Here is a 9,739-nt window from a genome sequence, read left to right as displayed (position 1 = left end):
AATCACTGTTCTAGATATGTATACATATACTCGTATGTTCATATGTATGACACATTAGCCTGTGTCAAATAAAACGAATGAAAAAACACGGTTTTATTTGAAAATTTCGTTGTCGGTCACAAAAAAATAATATCTGAATTTTTCAGTTAGCGCTGGCAAAAATAAAAATATTTACTGAAAAAAATTATTGTCCGCTACGCTACTTTTTGTTTTGTTGAGGTTGTCAGTAATTTTTTCCATACAAAGTGTGTTCGACGACTTGTATAGTTTAAAAGATTTTGTTTATTTCTGTACGAAAGTCTTACAAAACAAGCAACCGGGCCAAGTCTCACGCTGAAAAGCTTGACAGAGAGCATTTTCATTTTGCTCGCGCTACTCTAACAGTGCAATGACAGAATGAGCAAAGCACTGACTGACACGCCATTCGAGAAGTCGGAGGTTGGAATCCTCGAAAAAAAGGATTTTTTTTACTTTTATTAAATTTTCGTTAAATTTTTAGATCTTATTCTTTTGAAAAGAAGATATTTTTTTGATTGCATTTAAGTTTTAGAAAGTTATTACCTTTTTTACTTTTATTATTTTTAATTTTTTTTTTCAGTTTAATTCTTTTTAATTTTTACATTTTATTGCTTTGAAATGAAATATATATTTTTTCCTTTTTTATTTTAATTTTCTTCTAGAAATAAAGGTTTTATTTTATCAAAAAGAAAAAAAAATATTTTTTTGCGGCTTACTTTATATATTTTTTCTTCTAAAAATTAAAATTTTCTTTTAGTTTTTAAATTTTCTTTTTTGATAAAGTAAATACTTTTTAACTTCATTTAATTTTTAGAAACTTTGTTTTTAATTTAATTATATTTTTCATTTAATTTTCTTTTATTTTATATTTTATTCTTTTGAAAATAAATATTTTTTTATATTTTTAAATTAATTATCTTCTAAAATTAAGACTTTGTTGTTTAAAAAGAAAAATATATACATAAATATGTTTTTAAAAACTTAATTAAATTAGTTTTTTATTTAATTTACTTTTAGCTTTTAGATTTTATTCTTTTAAAATGAAAATTTTATATATTTTTATTTAATTTTTACGTTTTTTTACTTTATTTAAAAAGATTTGTTACAAATAAAAATTTAGATTTTATTGCTTTGAAAAATGAATTATTTTTTTTAAATTTTATTAAGATTTTATTGTTTTGAAAAAAATATGTTTTTAAAAACTTATTTCATGTTTATTTTATATATCTCATCATTCTTCAAGAAACTGCGGCATTAATTATCAAGTGTTATGTTTAGCTTCTGCGCGACAATCCCGATTGGACAGTAACCTGGCTTTGCAAGCATAAGAAGCTAGCTTCTTTGACCATAACCATTTGCCAGAAGGTCTTTGCAATTGCGATAGTCCAAATATTCGCTTAAAATTCACAGAGCTGATATGACGACCGTCTGTTCAAAAATGAGCCACATGAGTGGCGATGTGGCTCTCACTCAAATACCGTGCTAAGGGTACCATTTGCCTACAACTCGCCTCTCAGACCATCGAGCAGCGTTTATATTATTTGTACCTTTAATTACAGTAAGTCAGTAATCATAAACTTTATGTTGCTGAACAGCTCGATTCCATCGCTGTTCTTTCTTTATGCATAAGTCGCTTAAACAGGTTCCAAAGTATGACATCAAATGCTTCTTTTTTTTTTGGGAGGTCCCAGGTTTTGAAATAATATTATATTTATATTATTATGTTGCACAAGAATACACTTTAAAGCCGACTTCAAAAACAAATAAACGTATGATAACCAAATCTTAATTTTTTTCTAACATCTGTATTTTATTCTTTTGATTTTTTTTTTGTTCAATCCTCTTCGGAACTCCTTGCACAGAATGTCCAAGCAGCTTGACAACTTGACTGAGAGCACAGCTTTTTGGCGCTTAAAAACTTCCTAAGCGGATTGTGCAGCTGCACCTTGAACCATACCCACATACTGGGGCTGAGTATAGCTCCTCAAACAGTTACCTCAGGCCACCCAACTTAATTCACAGCAAAGATGAGGAGGCAAAAAAAAAATCAAAATATTGCGACATAAATAAAAATTTAATTTGAATGTAAGCAGCAATCGAAAGAGAACGGAACCAAGTCAAACAGTGAACTACAAGTAAGCTGTAGACTCAACGATGGGTGGGCGCACCAAAGACATGCCATTATTATTGTGTTATAACACCAAAGAAGAAAATGCGATTTCCTACAATTTTCATTTTAAATATGTTCATATTTTTTTTTTGTAATTTTCACTTGTTTTGTTCGCATTTTGCCAAGGTAAATAAATTTATCGCCTTTGCCGTGTAATGTAGCGATGGTGACAATGGTGCTGGGGTCACGTGACACTAGGAAGGAAAAGCTTAAATCGGATAGAAGTTTAGAATGGTGGAGGACAAAGCAAAAGTAGGTAGATAGTAATCAAAAGAGTAGGCAGAGGCACAGACCAAAAGGCTGCAGGTGAGCGAGCGACCGACCGATTCGCGGGCTATACAGTGGTTGGGGTGGCCACGCGGCTACGGCGGTGGCAGTGGCAGTGGACAGATGTCGCCGTGCAGTGCGCGAAATGAAATCGTAATGAGATTTCTCATAGCGGCGTACATGAAGCTGCTTATGCGGCGACCGGACGAGGTTTTAAATTTTCTTTTCCTTTATTTCCATATTTTTTCTCCCATAATATCATTCCTTTTTTTCGCTTGTATTTATTTATTTAATTTTTTTTTTTGGTTGTAATGACAGCCAAACAAACACCAACTGTATTCATAATTGGATAAAGACGCGATCTGTGCTGTGCATTGTTGCGCGCGTGTAGTAAGTACGTCGTTGTACCACCACCGGAGGCGGTGTTGCTAACCACTATCGAGTGTCTCTAAGCATTTTTCTTCACGATTATAATTTTTTATTTAAATTTTCGCCTCCCCCCCCTCCTTTTTGGTGAGTATACTTTTTGTCGTTAGACGATGATTCAAAAGGGCATTTAAGGTAAAATATGTTCCCACGGGGAATGTACGCACGGGGAGGCACTTGTGTCGCAAATGAAACAAACGCAATTACAACAACAGCAAAGATGGTAAAAGCAAAAATTATTTACCTCAAGTCTAAGATGCATAACTTGCAAGTGTTCAGCGGAGAATTTCGACAAAGTGACTTAAAGTGGTCTTAAAGTGGCGCAAAAGTGTAGCTCGCTAGGCAATAATATTTAAATTAGAATGCAATGTTCAAATGGCTAGCCAGTTAGCTAGAGATGTACCAAAAAATTATGAAAAGTGTGAAAGAATTGTACAAAAATAATGCAAAGAATAATGAAATTGCCAAATAAAATTTCGAATGCAAATTATTATGGGACTCAATGGAGCGTTGTCCATATTTTTGTTTTAACAATAAATATGACAAGTTTATGGAGGCGGGCGTAGAGACACAAACGTATGAACCTAATTTGAAATGTAAATTACATATTTTTATTTTTTTTTTTTTAAGAATTATATATGCATGTGGATGTATGTACTTATATTTGCCTAACTGAGCGCCTCTGGCTGGTAGCCTTGGAAAATTAAATTTTATTTGGCTAAAAAATGCCTTATTCTAATACATAGATCATTAGCGTTTCCAAATGTCCCGTATTTGCCGGGACGTCCCGTATTTTGCATTAAATTTGAAATGTTCCGCCCGGCAAGATTTTTCTCGAATTTTCAACAATTTCATTATTCTTTTCAACTTGTAAACTTCTACTCAATATGGTCGTGGTTTAACGTGGCTATTGTGAGTAGGTCAATACCAAGCATTATTGCAGCCAACTCTGTAAGAGAAATATAGCTAAAAATTACGGTTGATTTTTTTTTATTTATTTTTTTTTTGTGGAGGGTGTTGCGAATTTTCTTCCATATAATGCATGAACAAAACTGACTTTTATATGGAAGAAAATGCGCAACACCCTCCACAAAAAAATCTAAAAAATCAATTGTAATTTTTAGCGACTTGAAACTTGCACTTTATTGTATTGAAATTGAATGGGCATAAAACTGCATACTCGTAATCTTTCGAGGAAATCTTATTAAAATTGTCGAAATTTTTATGAAATTTTTTTTTAAGTTCACTTAATTTTTGTGAACTTTTTTCAAGCTTTGAAACTCTTATTTATGGTGTATCTGATACAGATCGAGACATATTTTAAATTAAAATTATTAACAATAAATAAATAATAACAAGTTGCCAACAGCATCATTTTGAATAGTTTTGTCAATTATATGATTACGTACATGCATATTTTTGTATAGATTAAAAAGTGTTTCCGTGAAATAAACGAAATTGATCATAAGGTTATAACTAATCTGAGCCTTACTTCGTTGAAAAGGATCACCTTTGTTAATATATAGTTCGTGGTTGGGCTTTTAAAGCAAATCCTGTTATTTCTCATTTGTGCCGTTAAGTTTTTGTATGTAAATCCTGTATTTTTGGGACATATTATGCATTTGTCCCGTATGGCTCGAAAAAAAAAATATGGCAACACTATAGATAATATTTAAAATGTTTATTGATTTTGTATCTTTTCGTTCGTACCATATCTCTCAAGTGCATCTCCAATGCAGTTTCGTCTAAATTTCTGTTGCCTGGAATCGAATTGAAGGGAAGCCTGTTCCTTTTAGCCATCACTGTAAATATAGTTAAAATTCTATAGCAATTTTGAATTCATCTGAAATGCCTGAAATCTTAAACTATACATACATATGTATATACATATTTATATATTACATATATGTAATTGAAGACGAAGAGTTATCTACTGAAAAATTCCGTTACCAGATTATCCCGCCCTCTTCACGACTTCGATTTCAGCCTGCAAAACTCTGTAGGCATCTGGTTACTAAAGGAAGTTTAAACGATGAACTTGGAAGACAATTGTCACTCCGCTCTTTGTCATTCAACACTTATTTGTCCTGGTGCACCAAAAAATTAAATTTTTTTTTCAATTTCAAATATTGTTACTCTACAATGCACCAATTCTTTTTATTCAATCATATCTTAGAAATTCCAAAGTCCTTCAAAAAAAATTCTGACGTCAGAGAGAAAAATTAAAAACGCGGTTTTCTGAATATATTGATTTTTTCGTGTGTTTTAAAAATTGTTGGTTTTTGTCGCACGGTGTTATTTTTCAGCCTATAACTATTTTCAAAAAACGCCTTCTTGATACTCTTAGTAACTTTTCCAAAATTATGTTCGCCTTTTTGCAACTAACTCCCGAAATTCAGCTTAACTCAGCTTTCATGAATTAGTTGCACCGTCATTAATGTTGTCAGCACAGCTGAAAATCTCATCAAAGCTGCATTCAACGCATCGCGATTCAAAACACCAACCACTTCTCCGTAAACCCAACTCATCTTACGATTAGCTATAACTTCAACCACCTCCCTCACTCTATCCTACCAAGCAGGCAACAACCCTATAAAATCTTAAATTCTCGTACTCTGCGAAGCATTGACATTCCAACGTCATCGATGCAGCGAGTATGGAAAAGGGGGAATGTAGCGAAACAGCGCTTTTAGCGAAATAATCTTGTAAAAACACCATCTAACACAACCACGGCCCGTCCTTACAAACTTTTCATGCATTTGGCTGTTCATCTACTTTCATTAGCTAGTATGTATATATGTAAGTGTGCATGTGACACTAGCGAGTGCTTTCAACTCATTTCTAAGTCCTTTGTCTTTTCGCACTATACACTCGTACAACACATTCAGTCATGTCATTTTGGCATTTATTCATAACCCATGCAGATACGTGTAGTTCAAGTATTCTCCTTCATATGGCTGTGTTATACTCAAGCGCACATTCATGCATACATATGTATATACACATTCACATATAATTCCTTGTGAGCATTGAAGTCAAATCAGTGACGACAGTTGTCGTACCGATTTGCTGCCCACCCCTGCCCACGAACTGTGTGCGTCGTCTCGTATCCTTTATGTATGCGTGGCTCATTTGTCAGCCCATTCGTTTGGATAATTGTCCTGCGATAAACAAAATTAGCAGCAATAAACGCGCGAGGCACAAATACTACAGCAGCAAAAATAACATCAGGAACAACAATTATCAACTAAGAGTATGTACTCGTATTGTGCATCAAAGCCTAATATGTTTTTCTTTTGGCCGCCCTATGGCAAACTATTCATTGTGGCAGCAGCTGTTTCAAGACGCTCTCGCATTCTAAGCAGCAAATGAGTAAACTGACTTACGAACTGACATTGTTGATGACATCAGTGGACGCCTCGCTGATGAGTAGCAATTATGACAAATGTGTAGCATGCGCGCATTGAAATGAGGGGGAGTATGAATATGATGAGAGGAGTGAGTTTGGTGACAATTTATCGCTTAATATATGATTGGCATTTGTAGGCTTTGGTAGACTGAAAAGAAACTCATTGATGAAATTAATGTTTTTGTGTTCCTAGTTTATGAGCGCCACATACGTGAGATGATTAACTGGATCCATATTTATGGATTAAAGTTACACACTTGGCTCACTAAATGCCAAAAACGGATGCATTAATTTGAAATTGCAGACGCTTTAGTTAGTCATGCACACATACATATGTATAAAATAACTAAATTACCAACAGCAATAGAAATATTCCCTTGAACTGGAAAGGTAAAAAAATCGACGCCATTTTGTTATTACTTGGTAAATCTTTCTCAACGCCTCTCCAACAATAAGTATACGAAAAAGCAAGGCAAATTATTTTAAGCTCTGGCATTATGGTGAAGAAACGTATTTAAGAGGCTTATAAGCTCTATTTTCATTTAGTTTTAACTAAAGAGTATCCAGACCAGTCCATCTCCTTTTAATCACATGTTTCATCCTTTCCTCAAACTTTTGCTGGACATAGATAATACGAGTATAATGAGGTAAGCATTGCGCTCTATGATCTATTGTACCTTAGCTCTACACCACACTACGTCTAACCCTGAAATTGCCACAATATTTAAAAAGGAATGAATACTCCCAGGGGTCTGGTGACGGCATTGCATTCAAGACATAGATCTGATGGTGAATCGTAGGCCGATCCACAAAAGTGACTAGATAACAATTTCTCAATAATGTTCTGCCTTGCTAGCTCATCGACCATACAGTTACTTCGGTTAGGTTAGGTTAGGTTTGGCTACGGTGGTTGCCATTTCGCACAGAACGTCAGAAAGACACACTTAAGCCAATTTGACCCATTGTTATGCCACTATAAACGAGCTGTTGTTCCTTTGCCTTAGTTTCCATCGTGTAACCGAAACGTATCGTTTAAGGTCGCGGACGTCCATAGTTTCGATATCAGCTAAACACTTTGGCGTCCGTAAAGATTTCGGTAGATCCTGGATCGAAGTCCGAGTGGTTTACCCCGTCGCTTCTGTCTGGAATTCTGGTAGAAAACCTATTTTGGAAGCAGAAATATGAATTAATGTAATCCAGCTTATCTAGGGTTTCTGGAATGGGCACCCGTGGTTAACATGGTTGCTGCCCTTTGTACCCGGTACAATATGCCTCTGTAAGTGGACTTTTCTAGAGTCGGCTACCAATACGGTGATCCCATAGAAAAGGATGGGTCGGACAACCGCCGTGTACATCCAGTGTATTATGTGTGATTTCAGACCCCATCGTTTCCCCTCCCGCTGCTTTACAGGCGTAGAGGTAGAGGGCTTGAATAGCTTTCCTGGATCGTTACGTAAGGTTCCGCTTGCAGTCCAACTTCCTGTCGAGAATTAAACCGAGATATTTAACCTCGTTAGAGAGTGTTAGTCCCACCCCATTTAGGGAGGGGCTGAAAAAGATACCGTCTTTCTTCGTGAATAGTATCATTTCGGTATTGGTGGAATTGACCTTGAGTCCACACTCGCTCAACCAGCTATTCACGAGACAGAGAGCGCTCTGCAAAAGTTCGCTTAGCGTTTGTCGTCGGCATACGCTACAATGTGACAGCCGGTACTCTGCAGTCTAATCAGAATTGAGTTTGCTGTGAGGTTCCAGAGTAGGGTGGAGAGAACTCCTCGTTGAGGGGTGCCTCGCGTTGCATGCCAGGTTATGGGCGCGCCCCTTAACTCTGATGAGATAGTTCTTCTATCAAGGAGAAGCCTTATAACCTCTACCAGAGGCCGCTCCAGCCCCACTTGGAAACGGACCCCCCATACAGTTACTTACGATATACTAGTTGTGACCTGGAATCAAAATAGAAAGAGAGAGGGTGGAAGAAATCAGGCATTCCTTGACTGTTTTCGAACTGTTTTTAAAGCTCATTTTACCGATATGTCTGGTGTATTGATTTGATGAAAAACGATCCATAGGTATTCCGCTTCTTAAGTGCAGGTCAATCAGTCTCTCAAGCGCTTTCAAGAGAAACGAAGAGAAACTGAAATCCCATTAAGGAAGCGTGTGAGGCCCTGCCTGCCTTGAGTACTAAGGGAAATTTGGCCACCCTATGAGTTGTCGATTGATATATATACATATACCTCTCACCTAAACAAGTCAGATTTCATCGGCACCAACCAGTGGTACGACAGCTCCGCCGGCTTTTACAGTTGGGCTTTTATAATGACGTTTGAACAAGGGTCACGAAGGGATTAGAGATTACGTTGCCTGCATCCATTTCACTTGGAAAATGAACATCAAGGAGCATTTAATTCCTATTTCCTTTTGTCAAAGAATACACTTTAAAAGATTTATTCTGGAAGTATTTTTTGTATGTCACCATTCTGCTTTCTCGCTTCAATCTATGCTTCCCAATTATTTACCTCTAACCACGCCACAAAGCCTCCTAACTGGTCACATCCTGCCAAATATGTATTAGATTAAAGCTCGCCCAGTCGGTACACAAAAAAAAACTCCTGACAAAAACTATGCAAAGAGCAAATTGATATGCAGCAGATGTAGTAATTGGCTTGTATATTGTGTTTTAATGAAAGTAGGGAGCGGCGGTCTGCTAAGTGGCGGCAACAACTAAAGCAAGAACAAAAACCACATCCACAAACGCAACCATCTTCTTTCTGTCAATCGCTACTAAATCGGCGTAGCGCCATAATAGCGAAAGCAGTATGACGCCAGGATATACGAAGGATTATCACACTTGATTGGATACCATGATATGATTATTTTGCTGTTGTGCAATGCCATCAAAGATTTAATGCAGACGGAAATGGAAATTTTGTTTAGCTTATATTCATTACGAGGTCACGAGCGTTAAGCGGCCACGTTGCTTAAGGAAGAGTGCCAGGGAATTATTGAGATTACTGAATGTTGTAGATTGCTAGATGAAGAATAGGAAAAACATCGAATCTAGTAGAACGCACCTAGCAAGTGAGCATAGCGTGGACCACTAGTGCGTGCTGTCAATATTAAATAAGCAGGCAGGCAGGCAGTCAGGCAAATTCGTGACCGCCAAGGCGCACAAAATTTAAGTGCTTGGCAAACACTAGATAGAATATCGTTTTGAAATGAAACTCAAATAGCACAAGTATATATGTACAACACGCTCTTATAAGTTTTATGAAGCTTAAAGATTTGGGAATTATTTAATACTTTACTTAAAAATTTAAGTAGAAATATCATCAACTAATTTTGCGCATACGGAAAAGATATTCTTAGCTGCCGTACTTTAAATACATACATACATATGTACATATACAGTGACGAGCAAAACTGTAACATAGTGTAACACTTTTCATTTC

The sequence above is a fragment of the Rhagoletis pomonella genome, unplaced genomic scaffold (assembly GCF_013731165.1).
Source record: "Rhagoletis pomonella isolate Grant_MI unplaced genomic scaffold, Rhpom_1.0 Rhpom_scaffold_00002, whole genome shotgun sequence".
Lineage (NCBI taxonomy): Eukaryota > Metazoa > Arthropoda > Insecta > Diptera > Tephritidae > Rhagoletis > Rhagoletis pomonella.
The sequence above is the reverse complement of the archived record's forward strand: the minus strand, read 5'-3'. Positions refer to the sequence as shown.